This window comes from Ptychodera flava, chromosome 20, assembly GCF_041260155.1.
Source record: "Ptychodera flava strain L36383 chromosome 20, AS_Pfla_20210202, whole genome shotgun sequence".
In the NCBI taxonomy this organism is placed as follows: domain Eukaryota; kingdom Metazoa; phylum Hemichordata; class Enteropneusta; family Ptychoderidae; genus Ptychodera; species Ptychodera flava.
This window is the reverse complement of record NC_091947.1, coordinates 5,181,600-5,201,572: the sequence shown is the minus strand read 5'-3', so window position 1 is coordinate 5,201,572 and position 19,973 is coordinate 5,181,600.

Sequence of the window (19,973 nt, the reverse complement as noted above, 5' to 3'; positions counted from 1 at the left end):
GAACTATGAATCATAATTTTACTGTAACCGGAACTACTTAAGCTTACATCTTGGTGTACGCGCTGGTATGTTCATGTAAATAGAACGGCTGATCGCGCAGAACTTACGACGCTCCAAATTTCATTTAAAATTATTGCCAAAACATTTTTGTTTGTTAATTCAGTTTTAGGGGACTGCACTGAACTACGTGATCAGTTTTACCCCAAAACAAACTGACGCATCGAAATTTGTTTGTATTGCCACCGACACCCGAGTTTCATCGTTCACGGTCCCGTACTGTATTTTCATGTCGTCTACTCTGCTGAAGAGTACGGTCTCGGTCGATAGTGCATAATGATAGAAGCTCTGTACCACAAATTTCCTGTTGACGAGTTTTAATATCTACATTGTGAATTATATCGAGGATAGCCATAAACGAGCCGCGAAATTCCGACTACACAACTGAAAATACATGACAGAGAAGTACAATTGTAATATGCTCGATTCGTACAGTAACTCTGAGAGGTCACGATCGTGTTCCTTGTAAGTTTTGAATACAAAGTATAAGCTACTCCTAAGAAAGTAAAACTTGTTTATATGTTTAGTCCTATTTAGGCATGCCAGTAATGAAAGTATACAAGTATAAGCGATGTGAATGCCTTTCATTGAAATGTTTTATTCGTACATATTGCAAGTGATACAAAATGTACAAAGAACGATTTACGACGCTCTTCTCATTTTAAATGTTCCCTAATCCTCTCACAAATTCCATTCTAAGATGGTATATACAGCATATGGGACGTCTAACTCGTGGGGATTGACTGACTGATACTGCTACCGTTTCCAAAATGCAGTCATGGATGCCGTAGAGCGTCTCGCTGCGTTCGCCGCACGGCAAATCGATCGAGCACTGCCAAGAATGATGGCGGGAGTTCGATTTTGACCCGATTTTTTTCTGAGCCTCATAATTTTCATGAAGGGCGGAGGTTATTTTTTTACAGCACAAGAAACTCTCATTTTACACAGTCAAGCTGTTTTTCATATCTACTGTTGTACTGAACTGAAATGGAAAATCCTTCAATCATGTTTTGACATCTAAATATTTAAATTGTTCGCTCTGATAGTGAACCACAACCCCTCCTGTGAAGTGGAATGGCCTAACAGCGGAATAATATCAACAAGTCATGCGTTGCCATAGCAACCAGCTTTTCTATAATGACACCGGTGAGGAAGAAAGGTCGTCCCTAGGAAAACAGTCATGACCAAAGTGTACAAGTGCGTCTCTCTGTTTCTGTCCTCTCCCCCTCAGAGAGAGAGAGAGAGAGAGAGAGAGAGAGAGAGAGAGAGAGAGAGAGAGAGAGAGAGAGAGAGAGAGAGAGAGAGAGAGAGCAGTAAGATTATTTGTGTGTGCTAGGTGAAAGAGCATTGAGATTATTTCTGTACAAGATGAGGCGCATATTACCTTAAACGTCTGGGCTCATGTTCATCAGACTAGGTATCAAAATCTAGGTAGACATACATGGTTATCAGAATCTTCAAAGCTACATTTGATGATTCATACTTTCAGAATAACGATATTGATTAAAATTTGAAGTTGAACTTTTCAGATTAAATCCTGCAAAATCAAAATAGAACATGAAGCTGATGGTACAAGAGTGCATAGAACATAACTCATCCCCAAAAGTTACTGTATCATATTATCTTTATTGGGAAATTGCTACTGCAAAATGGACAAAATATATAACAATAACACTACAATATTATTTGGGTTGTACAGAAGTCACGAAATCAAGTTTCGTAATTGAACCAGTGATGATGAACGCTTAGCCGGTGTTTCCCTGTCCCGTAACACGCAACCAAGCCTACCGTAATACTGACGACAACGTGTGAGGTTTCGATTTCCAAATTCCCCTCAAATAGGAAGGGAATTCCTCTATTCGTCGGCTTTCACGATTTTGTATTCACGACGCACGTTTCTAAAAATATGATGTTGAAGGGGTGAAAACCTTTAAATTGTTGATCGTAGGGTCACATTCACAATCGCTAGCAGTCGGCACTACATAGAAGATATACCATGAAACTTACACTAGTACTTGGGACAATGTTCAGTGAAAAATGTACGTATACTAATGTGAATGGAGATTATCGCTCAGACGAGTTCATTATGGAAATTTTGAACCGATATCTTATTGCATTGAAATCAGTTATAGCTTCCTCTTTTGATATGATTTATTTTATATGTAGGTGCGATCTTTTCTACGAGAAACACAATTGATTAATCAAGGCCAAATTAATCTCCTTTTGGTGTTCACCAAAGGTTTAAAGGTTTCTATGACCGAGAGTATATCACAGTATTGCCTGACTTCATTCGGACGAAGTTGATATTATGTATTTAACACGTTGTGATGTGATGGCTGTTGCATTGTGGTACATTTGACCCTAATAAGATGTTAATGAGCTGACGTAGAGTGACGTCATACTCTATGATATTGGCTGTTGTTTGAGGGGGCTATATTACAATGTGATGTGAATATAGTGATGTGATATTGTAAAATATGGTTTTTAATAATACATTGTTAAATTTCGTAAAATTGCTTGGAGGTCCCTTTGATGTGACGTCATGCAATGTAATTGACATGTCATATTTTAATGTACTTTAATATTTATGGTGCCACTCTATATTCTTGATTACGTTATCTTCCAACTTACAAAGTTTAATTGACCGACTTCTTTCTTCTTTCGTGTTTTATTTTCGCAACACATGTGATTTAATAAAATTTTAGTAATAATGCTTTGATTTTCTTCAGGTTGTGAAATCGCAATTCTTGCTTTCTGTACCTTGGCACTGACTGCGTTGTGTACAGATGCTGACCCTCTCGAGAGTAAGGTAGAAATGCTTAGGACGACAACAACCGATGCTTTGAATGCTGTCATTGAGACATGTAACTGTCCATGTACACGTAAATATGAAAAGGTAAATATAGTTTACATCGATAGAATGAGTATTTATAATCTACCTTTTAAACTTGCATTGCTTTATGTTTGCTCAAATTTTAAAAGGATTTCTTTATTGGAAAACAGAACAACCACAAGGCGTAAAATTATCTTCGTCACCAACTTTGCATGACTCAGATCAGAAATTTGAGCGAGAAGTCATAACCTACAGGCAAATCTGTGAAAATCCAAGTGTTACGTTTAAGGATGCCGGATCGATGAGCCATCGATCGTAACTGATAAACGATGCCACAATTCTTTAATATGTTCAAAAAAGGACGTCAGTAGTGCCGTATTCGTGACCGTTGTCAAAACACACCATTTACGGTCAGTCATTGCTAAATCAAACATTAGAATTTAGAGGAAACGCTCATATATTTACCCTAGCAAACAAATCTGTCCAGTGACGCATTTCAGATTACAGAAGTTTACATGTTGCCTGGTTTCAATGTTCGGTGAACGCGCAGGCCCCTCCCACCGAACCGTAATATTTACTACAACGTCAGGTATCGAAACTGGTGACTCCAAACTGGTGTTTTGACCTATGACCTGTAACATAGTTTTTAACCGAGCTGTAACCAATGGCAGGGTTCTTGTGAAGAATTTAGATGTAAAAATATACGTTTTCTTGCTTTCTAATTCTATACACTACACACCTATTCACCCATGAACAGAAAAGCTGTGTGTAATAGTAATTGCACAATGTGTAATAGTAAATGCAAAAAACAAAAACTTACAGTATCCGCACAAGCTACGGTTATCCTCATGCATGAAAAAACGGATGTTTTTTTTTACCTTATGTTGAGGGCGCATGTCGAAATTTGAATGACAGCAAAGCAACGCAATGGAACAGTCAATGCAAGAAATTTTGTTTCAATCTCGATTCGTCCTATCCATTGAAACGTCATCCAGGGAGACTACATTTTATGTGTTCTGGCCTTGAAATGTCGGAAACATTTACAGTTGCTCACAGAACTAAATCCGTTTGTATCTTAGGCAGAATTTACATAAATATTTCAGTTTTTACACTAACGAATGAAATTACTGCATGATGTGACTGTAACATTGCGTTTTCATGAATATTAATTACAGAGACTAAGAAGAAATAATGAGCTGTTGGAATTATCACTTATTGACGTGGACGATTACAAATACATGGTAAGAATGGAAATCCATGCATATGATAAACATAAAAGCTGAAATTGCCGATGATTCTACAGAATTTTATTTGCTGCAGTATACAGAATGATTATATAGAAAAGAAGCACTGTCTTATTTGCGACGTCAAAAGTTCAATGTAGGATAAAAAACTTAATTCCCTTAGTTTCTCCCCAACCCCCCCCCCACCCCCCTAGAAACTTAATTGACTTATATTGAACCTGTTGCCAGGCTCTTTCTATGTAAAGCAAAGCTAAGGATCAGTCAATTTAGGGGTGAAATAAAGTAATGCATCGTTAAAGCCCCACTAGCTGTAACTCTTGAAATTTGTTGACCTAAAATTATCTACCTATTCTCTCCTTTCTGAAATCTACACTCTGAAGAGATATGAACTTTTACTGCATTAGGAAACCATTCCTTTCAGAAACATTTCACATGTAAATTAAAATTTTAACGGTCATTTTGATTTCCTGGCATTTTCAAAATTGGTAATATTAAAAAGGAATCAGAACATACAATGTCACAGTTGAAAACATCCACTTACAATTTGGACTACTCTGTGCAGTTTATATAAGATTTCAGTGCAGATATGCATAGTATCAAGGTTTTAGCTTTTCTGCATGGGGCTGTGATTTAATGTTTGGGCGAACATTTAATCGCAGTGTAATCTTTATCTTGTTCAAAATTGCATATATAGCCCCGGCAGGTAGTTAAAAGTGTGTACACAGACCTAAATGACTACATTGTCACCAACTTATTTTAGTTTGAAAGTAAAATCATAAAAATAATGCTAAAAGATAAAGCTAGTGGGGCTTAAGATTGGGAACACACTTTGTGTTTCATCAAATGTAAATACAACATACTTAACAACAAACTTGAAGTTTATCAATGGATGAACAAGAACAACAACAATAAAGTCCAGGTTTCTCCTTCCAGAGGTATAAAAACTATCTCAACTGTCCTGATGGTTGTAACAACTCAGTTCACACTACTCCATTCAGGCGGACTACACGTGCACCAGAAATGTAGCAAAATACAATTATAAATTCCGAGTGCAACCATCGGACAGTAGAGAAACTACCGTCTATGGTGCAACAGAGGCCAACAGCCTGCATTGTTTACACTAACTAGGCCAGGTGCAGCTCTGCACCGTGTTAAAACAACTCCCTCCGCTGGCTTCAACACGAAAGTGTGCATTTCTGCTCTATTTTTTCAAAATATTCATTCCCCTGGCAATTTTTACCTTAAATCGATTTGTAGGATAGAAACTTTTTTAGGTCAAAACCCCCCACCCCCAAACTAAAAGAATTAAGTTTTTTATCCTTCATTGAACTTTTGACGTCGCCCCTTATTTGCACCTCGGAAAGCGATAGCATACAATATAATATTACTCCTAAAGTTGTGGAGAAAGGATTCATAATAATGTTTTTTTAATTAATAAGCATATATTTGCATTTTCAAATATGTTTGTATTAAAGGTTATTATGTGTTCTTATCTGTAAATGAAATAAATTGTATCTGTCTTCGCAATAAATATGCAAAGATCAACTCCAGATAGTTTCATTTATGTTTGTGTTTTCACAAAACTCACAGGGTACACAGGAAAAATTGGATGTCATACAAAGTGTCAAAGGGAGCCTAACGAGCTTTAACAAGCTACTGAAAAAACAAACGAAGAAGTGGCGTTCTGAAGAGACTGTGATGGAGAAAACAAATGCAGTTATTTCGAAATTGACACTAGTGATGACTCACGTAAACAACCAACTTGTAAGTATGAATTATTTAAGTCTATTTACATTTGAATTTATGCATATCATTTATATTGAACAGCACATGACGTTTAACGGATTCATACACCATTCTATGAGACATCAATGTATCGGAATTCATTTCCAAAGAGATTCCACCAGAGTAATTCTGAATCAGTACTTTGACTTTGTTAGAGAGTGAAATCAGATAGAAGTAAATAATATTATTTCACGTCAGTTTGCTGTTGCTTCAAGCGAAAACAAACTGGCAGGTTTTAGTGACAGTTTGGTATTTATGAATATTGAACGGTGCAAGTGAGCGACAAGCCACTCAGAGAGTTTAAAATAAATAATGCTCTAAAATTGTAATCTATTATTAAGCGTTGTATTTGAGCCTGTTTGCGAAGTGAAAACATGTCAACTGATTTTTCTCTCCTCTTCTTTCATTCCATTTAGCTTCCGGATTTATTGAAGGAACCAAGACAGGAAAGAAATGTGAAATCTGGCAAAAAGGGGAAGACACGAAACAAAAAGCAAAGGAAGAGGGATCTGGCATGCATCTTGAAAGTTTTCCGTTCTTATCAAAATGCTCTCAAACACCTCGCGTCCAATTTGAGTTAAACTGTGAGAAATGGACGTTTGGTGGAATTTTGAAGGAATGAGTTATGGTTGCCTTTGCTGTTGCCTCAGACTTACAAAACTGTTCTGCTGTACACAGTGATCGTACACACATCTGGTTATCTGTCTGGTAGAGTGCTCCACACAAAGGCACAAAACAGCGTACAGATAAAACCACTTAAAACATTCGGTTGTTTTTGATGTATGACAAAGGGCGAATACAGAAGATCGACCAAAGCCACTGACGTAACCATACATACACAGATACATAGATACATATATTTATTCAATCATCCATCCATCCATCCATCCATCCACTCATCCACCCATCCACCCATTCATCCATCCATCAATCAATCCATCCATCCATCCATCCATCCATCATCCATCCGTCTATCCACCCATCCACCCACCCACACACCCATCCATCCATCCATCCATCCATCCATCCATCAGTCCATCCATGTGTATTTATTTATTATCTATGTATTTATTGACGTATTCCCTTGTTACCACAACAGTATTTTGTTTCACATACTTTTATAAAGATGACAAACCAAATGTAAATATGGATATATTTTAAATAACCTACCAGTATTTGGTAATATACAGACATTTTAGTGCACCACGATTTTTTTGTGGTAAAAACCTCTTATCTGTAAGATAACGAATATAAGTATCCGATATTTGGACAACTGACTCTATATGTATGTAGAACCATGCATTAAATGCAATGTTTGTAATGTAGATTTCATTGAAATTTTGTCTTCTTATCAAAACATTCGAAAGTGTATGTACATCTTCACGAATTGTATGTATAACTGCAAGTGTAATGTTTATGTTTATGTATGTAACACTAGTAAGGTAATGCCTGTACATGTCTTTAAATAACGCTTTGTTTTTCCAAAATTCACCAGAATCTCTTCCAATTTTGTTTAATTCCAGAAAATACTTAGTATGATTTAGACAGTATGATATATCAGATCAAATAATTTTACTCTCCAGATTAATGTCTTAATTCTCATTTACGTGGCAATAAATATATTGATTCAAGATTAGTGTATCTGTGTTGTGCAACGAAAGAAGTATAGAATACAAGCAGCCAACTTGACCACAGGGCAAGAGTAAAGGTTCGTTGACACGAAAATCGTTCCATATTCATCACCATGACCTATATGGAGTAGCGTCAGAGTCAGCGATGGAAATCTCGTTTTGTGCGTATTCAAATATTTGTGTCCACCTTTCTTATTATCATACATGCTATGCCTGTATTGCCATTCTTCTATTGTTCAGACGGTACTGATATGAGTCCATATTTTAACTAGTGAAAATACGAATTATATTTTCACTGTAACCGAACTACTTACAGCGACGCGGACGCGTGACCTTCGCTGTATGCATGACCTTCGTTGGTATATGTACATATAAAACAGCTGAGCGAATAAGACAAATGACAATCCGAAACGTCATTATGATTATGATTATGGTCAAAATTCTGTTGTTTGCAGTCCTTCATGGGCATTGCCCTTAGGCACAAGTACAGTTGTACCAAAAACATACAAACAAACGTATTGAAAATTTGTATAATTTGCCGACACCTGTCAATTCACGGCCGGTCCCGTGGCGGTGCACGGTGCAGTGTTTTCGTGTCGTCTACGCTGCTGAATATTTACACCATGGAAGTATCATTACACGTAAAAGATATCGGTTGACAGAGCATCATGATAGAATCAAGTAATATTTAAAGCCTAATCACTTCGCTCACATGATATTGCCTATTGTATGAAGGATGGAAAGGATGCGAGCATCGTTGCGGCATATCATGAGCAAAGTAGCCTTTTAACACAATGTACAGGGGAGGGAGGGTGGGATAAAAACAAAAAACAAAAACAAAAACAAAATTAAAACAAAAATAAAACAAACAAACCAAACTTTCCTTTCCGCTACCGTCATGACTTACAAATAGTTCCTTACAGTGTACCACCTAGCTCCCTGCGTACTCTGCCCTGGCTGTGTGAGGAATGACACCTTGTGTTCCTGGGGACTACTTTATACTTTGTTGTATTCATGAATATTTATGAGTTCACACCTGGCGGAATATTTTCGCTATGTGCTTAGGCTTTGAATAAAGTAATATTTAAAGCCTAATCACTTCGCTCAATGATATTGCCTATTGTATGAAGGATTGGAAAGGATGCGAGCATCGTTGCTTCACACCAAACACAAAGTATTCCTTTACTGAAACCTAGTCTACATAAACTCTCAACCTCCCAATCCTTATTCTCCCAATCCTAATTCTCCCATTCCTCACTCCCCATCCTCACATCGATATAAAATAAAGGACATTGAAGAAATCATTTCACAAAAACTTCCCAGCCATTATACTATACCCTGACTTATATAACCTCCGGTATCAATCTGTCATAGATAGCGGATGCAATGAACTTGCCGAATTATTTGCATGACAAATTCTTCTGACGTGTCACAGGAGCTGGCGATGGGTAGTCGTAACAATCCCCTTTAAAGATGCCCTTGCACGGAGTTCCGTACTCCGATACTTTTACCCCTTCGGAGAGCCAAAGGTAAAATGGGATTACCTGGCAGAATTTCAGTCAACAAATGCTAAGCTGCAAATGATTATGTACTTCTCCTGCAATGAACACATTTAGGTTTCTGAAGGTCAAGTCGTCATGGGAAACTTACTCCTTCCTGCCAAAACTGCTTCTATGTAGAAACACGCGTGTCTGATCCCCGTCTGGGGGCGCCCTCTGGCTTACCCAGGTAAAGGTTATCCGACGCTAAACACTGATCAACTGTATAATACATCTTTCAGTTTGGAAAGCCAAACTGAGCAAAAACCCTTGTAAAATTTATAGAGGGCACCCCCAGACAGGATCCTGCAACTGGCAGGCGGCCGTAAGGCCAGGGCTTTTAGTATTCGCCCCCCTGTCTAAGGGAACCACTACTGAGAAACTGCAATCTATTTTGCATTTACACTTTAATGATCTTCTGCAAACTTATACCACAACAAAATTCCCTCAGGAATTGACACAATAGATAAAGAACTTCAACTCTGTCGCTGAGATGTACTAACTGACTTCTCCAACTCGTCGAACTTTTTTTTTTCTTTTTCTGTAACTCCGACAGTTGGAGCCGCATCTACAAGCACATACACAGAAAGGCAGTTTCACAACAGCACACCTCAAATGTTTACAAGTTTCCTCTCCGAAAACTGCAACGGTGGGCATTACATACATCACCTTAGTATAAGCTTACGTTCAATCCCTCACAGTCACGATTTAGCCATGGCCGTGGCCGTGACCGTGACCACAGTTACTACATCTTCCATACTCTCGCAGGGAAGATAGGGTGGGCATCGCATGCAGCCACCTTACTGTACATTCCGTCCCTCACAGGGACTACATCATTCCCTCGCAGGGAAGACAGGGTGGGCATCGTATGCAGCCACCTTACTGTACATTCCGTCCCTCACAAGGGACTACATCATTCCCTCGCGGGGAAGACAGGGTGGGCATCGCATGCAGCCACCTTACTCTACATTCCGTCCCTCACAAGGGACTACATCATTCCCTCGCGGGGAAGACAGGGTGGGCATCGCATGCAGCCACCTTACTCTACATTCCGTCCCTCACAAGGGACTACATCATTCCCTCGCAGGGAAGACAGGGTGGGCATCGCATGCAGCCACCTTTCTCTACATTCCGTCCCTCACAAGGGACTACATTCCCTCGCAGGGAAGACAGGGTGGGCATCGCATGCAGCCACCTTACTCTACATTCCGTCCCTCACAAGGGACTACATCATTCCCTCGCAGGGAAGACAGGGTGGGCATCGCATGCAGCCACCTTACTCTACATTCCGTCCCTCACAAGGGACTACATCATTCCCTCGCAGGGAAGACAGGGTGGGCATCGCATGCAGCCACCAAATATACATTCCACCCCTTACGGGGAAAAGAAAAATTGTGGGCGTTGTAAGAAACTGTGCAAGAAACTCTTAGACTTCATTTATTAACTCGTAATATATGCATTTTCAATTCTCTCACATGAAAGTAATGGGACAACTGTGCCCAACGTGGGCTAAACTTGCAATAGTATAATTTGCCGTACAGCTAAAATGAGTAGCCCACTGCCAGACACAAATTGTAATGATGAAGAGCTATGTCACTGTCATCTAGGGTGTGCATCCACGCTGTCATATGGTCTTTGTAATATCTGACATAAACTCCATCCACAATACTCGGCTCAGTCTAAAAATACACATACCTGAACGCTTTCTTTACCGGGGGTTGGACATCCCCACTAATGTTGGTGGACGCTATACCGGCAAACGCACGTGGCACAGTAAGGGGAGCTGAGTGCCCGGCACAGGTGGCCATGAACGTAGCAACTGCCAGAACTAGTCGTTGAGTCTGGGTTTCTCCATGCGCTGAAATGCCTGGGCATGGCAGTCGCCGAGGTTGCACTGTTGGTATGAAGGGTGGAAGCTGAAACCATCCTGAGCTCGTTGTCGTCGGCGCCATGGCTGTGTGAGGAATGACACCTTGTGTTCCCTGGGGACTACTTTATACTTTGTTGTATTCATGAATATTTATGAGTTCACACCTGGCGGAATATTTTCGCTATGTGCTTAGGCTTTGAATAGGTTTACGACAAGTTTCCTGTTGATGAGCTTAAAGTATCTGGGCGGTGAATTACATCGTTTAAAGTCGTAAATGAGCCACGAAATCCAACCGCACTGAAAATACTCGCGACAGACAAGGTTGAAGCATAGACCCTCGAGAAAAACTCTCGAGGGTCTATGGTTGAAGGTGCACATGATATTTCCAATTTGTACCTGTCACTTCACAGGTCATGATCGTGTCTGGTGGCACCGATGCGGTGCGGGTTTCAGATACAATGTGCCATCTACGGAAAGTCAAACTTTCGCTTCGGTTCTATTTAGGCAAGCCAGGAAGGAAAATATACGAGCAGACGACGGAAATACCTTTGAAATGTACTTTTATTCGTACAGCAACAAAATCACGAACGAGTTACGACACTACAGCTTATACTACTAGTAGTGTACTACTACTCACCTAATGTTTTCACTAATCCGCTTACTGAGATGGTAAATTCGGCATATTTGACGTCTGGGAACATGTATAATTCTTCGAGATAAACTGACTGGTACGGGTATTATATCCACTGTATGCGCATTCATAGATGTCGCAGAGCTGCTTGAGTTTGAGCGTGGCGCGTTTGGCGGCCTCATAACTTTCACGCAGGGATGAGGTTATGTATTAAAACACGAAAACACCCATTTTGTGGACTCCCGCCTATGTTTTACATCCACCGTCATTTTAAACTAAAGATAAATCTTCTTCAAATTGTGAAAACCTGTGTCGACATCGTAATATTTAAATTGTTTGCTGTAAAAGTGCTCCATAAACCCTCCTTTTCAGTGGAATGGCCCAATAGCGGAATAATATCAAGAAGTGATACGGTTGTCATCACCCCTTAGCAACCAACTTTTTATAAGTACAGCCTGGAGGAAGCAAGGTCGATTTCAAGTTGATGTCGTTGCTAATTTCGGAGCGTCTGTAGGAAAACAGTCATAAACCAAAGCATGCATGTATGATAAAGGGGTTATTGCACGAAGTTAGGGCGATACCGCGTCGTATTCTCGTGATGTGTCCGTATTTTGACTCGTTGCTGCGCAACTCGTCAAAATACGGACACATCACTCGAATACGACGCAGTATCGCCCAAACTTCGTGTAATAACCCCTAAAAACGGGACAACTGCAATTTCCCAAAATGTGACACTGTTGGCGCCCTTACTTAATCGTGGCTGAAGCCCCCCCCCCGATAACAGTAACATTCTCTCAAGGCGTTAGAGTCCCACTCACTAGCACACACACACATCCACTCACCCCTACACACACACATACACTCACTCTACACACATGCACACACCTGCATATCTGAGACACACACTCATTCAACCACACACTTGCACACACATGCATATATGTATGTCTGTAAAATGTGTGTGGTGTGTACATATATAGTCTCAATAATCATTAATATACTAGTGTAAATCAATGTTCCACTCTGAGCTTCAATATCCCAGATATTTGGAAGGGACTAAGCCCTTCTTCTTCATCTGGTTCACTACAGTAACTGATCTAGAACTGCCAATGTCAAGTTCAGAACTCTTTACATCCTTGCATGACAAAAAATGATTATGTAACAATTATGTAATAGTTTTTGGGCATGTCCAATGCCAGCCAGGGGGCCGATATAAATATATATATATATAATATATATATATATATATATATATATATATATATATAAACAGATATAGATATATAAACAGATATATAGGCATATATATACATATATATATATATATATAGAGAGAGAGAGAGAGAGAGAGAGAGAGGAGAGAGAGAGAGAGAGAGAGAGAGAGAGAGAGAGAGAGAGAGAGAGAGAGAGATGCAGAATTCTATCGTTGTCACGAGACTGGGCTTGTCCAGTATGCTACCCAAGGAAGTACCCTGCGGACTATACCATCATTTTTAGGGGTGGTCGACGGGTATGAGTGGCTGAATAAGCACGTTAATCGAAATTTGCCATGTTTATTTCTTTTGGTGTGAAAGACATATTCCCTCGATGCAAAGTATATCATCTCGTAACGTATTTGTCGGAATAAATATAAAACCAGTATTTGGTAATATACAGACATTATAGTGCACCACGATTTTGTGTGGTAAAAACCTCTTATCTGTAAGATAATGAAAATAAGTATCCGATATTTGGACAACTGACTCTATATGTATGTAGAACCATGAATTAAATGCAATGTTTGTAATGTAGATTTCATTGAAATTTTGTCTTCTTATCAAAACATTCAAAAGTGTATGTACATCTTCACGAACTGTTTGTAGGCTACAGCTGCAAGTGTCATGTTTATATATATAAGTTAATGCCTGCATGTACATGTCTTTGAATAAAGCTTTGTCTTTACAAAAATCACCAGGGAATAAATATAAAAACTGTCGGCATGTAATACAGATACTAGAAAAAGTATGTCCCGATTTGGCACCCCACTTTGCACATTCTATTACAGCGTCATCTTGTTAGCGTAGTTGAACTTTTTTGAGAAAATTTACTAGTACTTTAACTAAGGTAAACGCGCCTGTACAATGCGCATGAACACAAGAAAGTTCAAACCCGTTTCCACGTAAAATTGAGAAAGTTGAGAAGAAAGAACATAGACTGTGCTGTCATGAAAATTACCAATCCCTTTCTCCTTTCCTCCGCCCCTAAAAAATAATAGTACAGTCCGCTAGGTACTTCTGTGGCAGCATACTTCACAAGGTCCCACGAGGCTACCACGTGATATCACAAATTTGTCAATATTGTAACACTTTCAAGATGTATGGTATAAATGTCAAACGAAAACGATTATTTGATGATTTCGCCAGCACATCAGTTGTAATTTTCTAGTATTTTAGATACTATACAGACTGTATTGATATGCTGTAAGGTTGCTTACACTGCAAAGTACGAGAATAAAATAAATGTGCTTGATATCTTCAAAAGTCTGTAGAAAAATTTTTCAGAACACGATACCTCTTTGGGCTGTTAAATCTGTTTAACAACCATGACTGCCTAATAGATGTACCAATGTGATAAACTATATCGATTTAAAACCAAAAACACGCCCACCAGTCGTTTAGATGAAAAGGAACCGATCATTAGGATGATCGTGAACTCCAGGAAAGGACAGTGGTGGCAGAATGGATGTAATGCTAAGAAGAATACAGCAAATGGTTGGATTGGTATTACTGAGTCTATGAGTAACAAATACGTTATTGTCAATGACATGTTCAATCACAACTGACAACACTTGCACGTTCGGAAAGGCTTTTCTCTAAGTATGCCTTTAGAATATATATAGCGATACTATTATAAATATCTACTTTTTTTATCAAACCTACATCCATGAAATCGGTTTTTACTGTAAGAAGTAATCCCCACCAGAAGCATAGGGGACAGTTGTCATGTCTGTTCCCAGGGGTGGGGGTAGGTGTGGCTTGGTCTCAGCACAGGTTTCTTGTTACTAGATCATTTATTCATACCTTGGAATATGATATTTATTACCAATAAAGATTTATACTACCAACCCAAAGTGTCTTGGTCTTATAAACCGGTTTTCTGAAGAGTTCTCCCAGGCGACTGTACGTATGTGGGCTAGTCTACATAAACACTAGTATAGTTTTCTCTACAGGCTATGACTGCATGCACAGTGTCATGTATTTGTCCAGATATAATCTTGCGCTGGTTTAACATGAGTATGATAGCCTAATGCGTCAAGAAAGCAAGTGAAAGTTACTAATCTGTGGAAGCTGTCACCAGATTATCACCGGATTAACTTTGAAAGGAAGAAACTTAGAAAGGGAGAAACTCTTGAACTCTGTGTTCTTAGAAACCTACTTTTTGAAAGTTTATATGAGAGAAGTTTTTTTTCAAATTTAAATTAAGATGATATCACCCGCAAAGTTCATTACAATGCTAGCCATTACCTGGTAGCAGTGGTTCAAGATATGATCATGTTTCATCGTACTACTTGCTCACTTTCCAAAGTGTTATTATGCAATAAATTGAAAACTGAGAGTGCCATAAGTGTTTACTACTTCGGCGCAACCCTTCACTCACGTTATTGTATCAGACACATTCACCCACGAAAAGTAGGTCCAACGATTTTCGCAAATATACGATAAAAACAACATACAGACATTTTTTACAGTTTATTCTTTTATTTTGAAATTAAATATAGTCATACAAAGCATGAAGTTATTGAAATTTGCAACCAAGAGAAGCTCATAAAAATGTGGGAAATCACCCCATTTTTGTCGCGAGTTGCAATGTGAAAGCGGGAGCAAAAGTGAAACGGAAGTGAGAGCGCCAGCCCTGTTTGGATTGTGATCGCAGCGGTCAAAGTGGCGTCTATCGAACGTGCTCGGGTAAAGGGTCACCGCCACAGTACAATTTTTTCCCCAATACAAAAATTGGTAAATCTGTGTATTATGTATGCTTGATTATTCATATCAATGTACTTGATTATACTAACATTTAACATTTTATTAGTACTCAACATACATTGCATCGCTTATTTGAGGGTTCGATGTAATTTTCCCGTTACGTCGTTTCAAGTGTGGCATTTTTACTTGTCTGTTTTAATAACGGCATATTTTGGCCAGTTGTTTGTTTACACTTGTCAACTATTACATTTTGCCTTGTATTTTGACTGCTCGCCATGACTAGCCCCTCTTTAGATACGATGTCAATGCAATTTGTCTTTTCTTTTCTTTTTATTTATTTATTTTTTTTTTCAACTATCTGGCTGTATCCTTTTCTCGGTGGAGTCTCAATAAAGTACTTCCTTATTTACCGCCAGACAGTTGTCTTGTCCTTTATGTTTGTATATGAGTGGTGGTGTAATTTGCATTAAAATGTGTCATTTTGGTAAATTATATCCCCCGATAGTGCGCCCTCTAGTGACAGCCTTAGTGCTCAGGTTTGCCATTCTGCCTGTTTCCGTTGAGCGGCGCACTCGTCTCAATGTGTGCATCCTGTTTTACTTCCCGCCAACCACTGCCTTGATTTTGCTCACGTGTTTACACACGTGAGCATATGTCGCAGCGATGTCTGTCTGTCTGTCAGTCTGTCTGTCTGTCCGTCTGTGTGTCTGTGTGTCTGTGTGTCTGTCTGTCTGTTGGTCCGATATCTCAAAAACGGCTCATAAGATCAGAATCAAATCTGGTACATATATTCAGTTAGTAAATGGCAAGAACTGATTAATTTTGGTGGGTGTGGCTTTTTGCTCATTTGCATAATTAATGATTTTAGAAAAAAACGGATATACATTAAAAACGACGACACAATTTGATGAGATTTGTTACAAATGTTGATCACACCAGGATATATCAGCAGTGGGAACCATTAAGGGATGACATGAAATATAAATTTTACTATAACCCAAACGGGATTCGAACCCCCACACACTCACGGCAACATCGCCTAGCTGCTAGGCCTCACACAAAACCAGTCGGCCACTGCTTCCAACCCAAAAGAGTTGGTCACAGTAACCGACTTAGATGTTGCAATTCTGTGCACGACCGAACAACACGGTGTGCGTGGAGTAGACGACACACAGACACAGTACACACACAGACACAGTACACACACATATAGTAATCGGCAAAGCACCAAACTTGAAAGATAAATGCTAATTTGCATATTTAATGAACTTTCCTAATTAGGGAAATATATCTGATTTGACTTGATCAAAATTGACCAAACTTGGTATGTATATTAAAGATCCTATGATTTAACATTATTGAAAGTCATTAAGCGTTTTAACTTTAGCCAATTCCTAATTTGCACATTTAATGAACTTTGCTAATTAGGGATATATATTTTAATTGACTGGACCGACGTTATTGACATTTGCTACATGTATTTGGAGCTACTATGATACAACATTTTTGAAAGTCTTTAAGCATTTTTACTTCAGCCAATTCCGAATTTGCATATTTAATGATCTTTCCTAATTAGAGATATATATCTGAATTGACTTGACCAAAGTTGACAAAATTTACTACACATATTACAGATACCATGATACAACATTATTGACAATCATTAAGCATTTTTATTTAAGCCAATTCCTAATTTACATATTAAATTAACTTTGCTTATTAGGGATATATACCGGGATTTACTTGATCAAAGTTGGCAAAACATGCTATGTACATTGATGATTATACCAGGTACTAGGTTAAAACAATATCAAAAGTCATTTCACATTTTCATGTCAGCTAATTTATAATTTGCATATCTAATGAGCTTTCACAGCTCTGCATATATGGCTTGAAGGACTTGGCCAACGGTAATTACACTTGCTATATAAAGTAGTGATACAATAAGAGCAGTCAAATAACTTTAATATTTTTATTTCAGCTAATTACATATTTGTATACGTCATGACCTTTTAGAATGAATCGGCGGTGATTATTGTTCATTATGTTGATCATAATAATTTCAATGAAGTTGCAAACATGTGGCAACGGTTCAAATTTACACTCAACTTCAATATATAATGAAACACGTGACACGTGAGCATTTACAGTTCATATCAGGTTTTTGCTAGTTGTCAGGCATTTCATGCGAACTTTTAGCAGCTTCATCACCTGTGTGTATGTTTGGAATTTCCTCTTTCTCACCCAGTTAGTGGCTTGCATCGCGGTTCGTCACTGCTGTTTTTCTTGTTCATTTGTGGAGTCTTAATAAAGTACTTCCGTATTTACCGCCAGACAGTTGTCTTGTCCTTTGTGTTTGTGTAAGAGTGGTGGGTGTAATTACCCAGACATGACCCAGGCACTCATGTTCTGAAATGTTGCAAACTTGAGTATTGTACCTGAATTTAGAATCTCGGAGAGGAGTGTTGACCTCTGAACCCAGTGGAGATCTATATAAACTGATTGCTTCAACTGTTGGATTTTTCTCCGGAAAAACCCAACAGGTGGTTGAATATGCAAGAGTGACAGTAATTTGAAAGCCAAGAAAAAGGGCTTCTCAGTTAAGCTATACATTTGATTCCCTGTATCTTTAATTTTTAAGCTATTCTCAAGATATTTTTCAATAGAAAGAATATACTTTCTTTCTAAATAAGTTATGTCATTATTCAAATTATACGGACAAATTCAGTCCAAAACAGTAAAATGAAATGAAGGAAAGAAAGCGTACTCCTCCGACAAATATAATAGTGAAAGCATCAACATACTTAGGCCATGAAAATGTCACTGGCACTGAGTCAATAGTGAAGGAATATACTAAAGTAAAAAAAAACAGGGAAAACAAAAAACTTCTTCTGCTGATTCCATTTTCTGGCTTGGGTAACAGTTCAGAAAATATACATAAGATGCTATGTAGAAGACGGTACTTTTCCACTTTTTCAGCTATATAGTCACCACTTCTCATAGAAATTACCAAAGTCATCAGAATTAAAAGTGTTCTCATTAGAGAATGTTTTGCTCCTAAAACAGATTAATTATTCTTTAATGTTTTCAGCAGCTACACATTCATTACGTATGTTTTTAAAATGTAATATAGAATGATAATATGTTGAGCTGAATATGTATTGTGGTATTCGCTGATATACAATTGAATATAATGCACAAAATATTGAATCAAAACACGGACATTTCTTTTTGATACATTACTTTTGTTCAAATAAATACCAGAATTTTGCAAGTTTTGTGTAAATTATTAAAATACTAACGTAAGTTTTCATTCATTTCAGTCATATTAAAGGAAAATTGATCAAATTGTAATCAATCAACATACATTGTTTCCCAACATATTGCAGATTTGTTTGTTTGCCTAAATTGACACAGTATCTTACTGCAATTTTTTTTGTGTCAGCCGTCAAACCGACTTAAGTGTTTTATTTTATTAGAAAGACCAAAAACTCAGTAGATGATAAAAGAAACGAGCTCTCCAAATTTCTGTGTCACATTCTTTGGTGCTTGAATATGTGGACATCTGTGATTTCATTGTCAATTTTGACCTTTTTATCTCTTAGTGTTCATGGCGTCTCATCTGCACTTTTTTCAAATATTCTTGGATGATTGTTTGACACGTACAGTTGGACTAAATTAACTTCGGAGACATGGTGCAATTTTTTAAGAACTCGTCCATTTGTTGCATAATAATTTTCTGAAAGGGAGAGGTACACAGTGGATCTGATATTTTACTCCCAACAGAGTTTTGTTCTCAGACAAAAGTTCAACTTGAATTGTGTGCCCTGGTAGAAATACCCCAACGGCTTGACTCCACTTTCAGCATTAATTTACCATTAATGACTTGAATTTAGTTCTGCATATAAGAAGCCATGTAAACATACTACAAATTAGGGAAGATAGTGTATTGGACCTGTGTTACAAATGTCTAGCTCTAACTTTCATGTTTTCACACCGCCTGTTTTTTATTCAGGGAAGTGACTTCAGAAAATTCTGTCTTGTATGTTTTCATAAATCACCTTGAAAAATACAGATCTATACAGTTTTAAAACACAGAGACGAGACATAGAATCTTTAACAAATACATGTACTGAGAAAACAGAGTTTTGAAATATTTTAAAACTGTGTAGAGTAACAGAATAACCATGTCATTGTAAGAGTTTACCGGAGAATTGGAATGTCTCGGAATCCAACCGAAAAGAGACCACAAACACAACTGACTTTACCGAATGGCACATGGAAACTTGTATGATCACCAAACAGGACGTTGAGGCTCTATGATTAAACCTTGCATTTATGCATTTGTATAAAAAATATTAAGAATAGAATCTACTGTCATCAAGCTTGAACTGGATTAGCCTGTTTTATAAAGGTTTCCAT